This window comes from Colobus angolensis, unplaced genomic scaffold (genome assembly GCF_000951035.1).
Source record: "Colobus angolensis palliatus isolate OR3802 unplaced genomic scaffold, Cang.pa_1.0 Scaffold382, whole genome shotgun sequence".
In the NCBI taxonomy this organism is placed as follows: domain Eukaryota; kingdom Metazoa; phylum Chordata; class Mammalia; order Primates; family Cercopithecidae; genus Colobus; species Colobus angolensis.
The window spans coordinates 1523187-1524463 of NW_012117177.1; positions in this window are offsets into that span (position 1 = coordinate 1523187).

The window sequence follows — 1277 nt, forward strand, 5'->3', positions numbered from 1 at the left end:
CTTGGAGTTGCTCTTCTCGAGGAGTATCTTTGTGGCGTTCTCTGTATTTCCTGAATTTGAATGTTGGCCTGCCTTACTAGGTTGGGGAAGTTCTCCTGGATGATGTCCTGCAGAGTGTTTTCCAACTTGGTTCCATTTTTCCTGTCACTTTCAGGCACCCCAATCAGACGTAGATTTGGTCTTTTCACATAATCCCTTATTACTTGGAGACTTTGTTCATTTCTTTTTACTCTTTTTTCTCTACACTTCTCTTCTCGCTTCATTTCATTCATTTGATCTTCAATCACTGATACTCTTTCTTCCAGTTGAGTGAGTCGGTTACTGAAGCTTGTGCATTTGTCACGTAGTTCTCATGTTATGGTTTTCATCTCTATCAGTTCTTTTATGGTCTTCTCTGCATTGATTATTCTAGTTATCCATTCATCCATTCTTTTTTCAAGGTTTTAGTTTCTTTGTGCCCTGGTACGTAGTTCCTCCTTTAGCTCTGAGAAGTTTGATCGACTGAAGCCTTCTTCTCTCAGCTCCTCAAAGTCGTTCTCCGTCCAGCTTTGTTCCGTTGCTGGCAATGAGCTGCGTTCCTTTGAAAGGGGAGATGCGCTCTGATTTTTTGAATTTCCAGCTTTTCTGCAGTGCTTTTCCCCCATCTTTGTGGTTTTTATCTGCCTTTGGTCTTTGATGATGGTGACGTACTGATGGGGTTTTGGTGTGGGTGTCCTTTCTGTTTGTTAGTTTTCCTTCTAACAGTCAGAACCCTCAGCTGCAGGTCTGTTTGAGTTTGCTTGAGGTGCACTTCAGACCCTGTTTGCCTGGGTTTCAGCAGCAGAGGCTGCAGAAGATAGAATATTGCTGAACAGCGAGTGTTGCTGTCTGATACTTGCTCTGGAAGTTTTGTCTCAGGGTGTACCCAGCCATGTGAGGCATGATGTGCCAGTCTGCACCTAGTGGGGAATGTCTCCCAGTTAGGCTACTCAGGGGTCAGGGACCCACTTGAGCAGGCAGTCTGTCCATTCTCAGATCTCAGCCTCTGTGCTGGGAGAACCACTACTCTCTTCAAAGCTGTCAGACAGGGGCTTTTACATCTGCAGAGGTTTCTGCTGCTTTTTGTTTAACTATGCCCTGTCCCCAGAGGTGGAGTCTACAGAGGCAGGCCAGCCTCCTTGAGCTGTGGTGGGCTCCACCCAATTCGAGCTTCCTGATGGCTTTGTTTACCTACTTAAGCCACAGCAATGGCGGGTGCCCCTCCCCCAGCCTCACTGCCACCTTGCAGTTAGATCTCA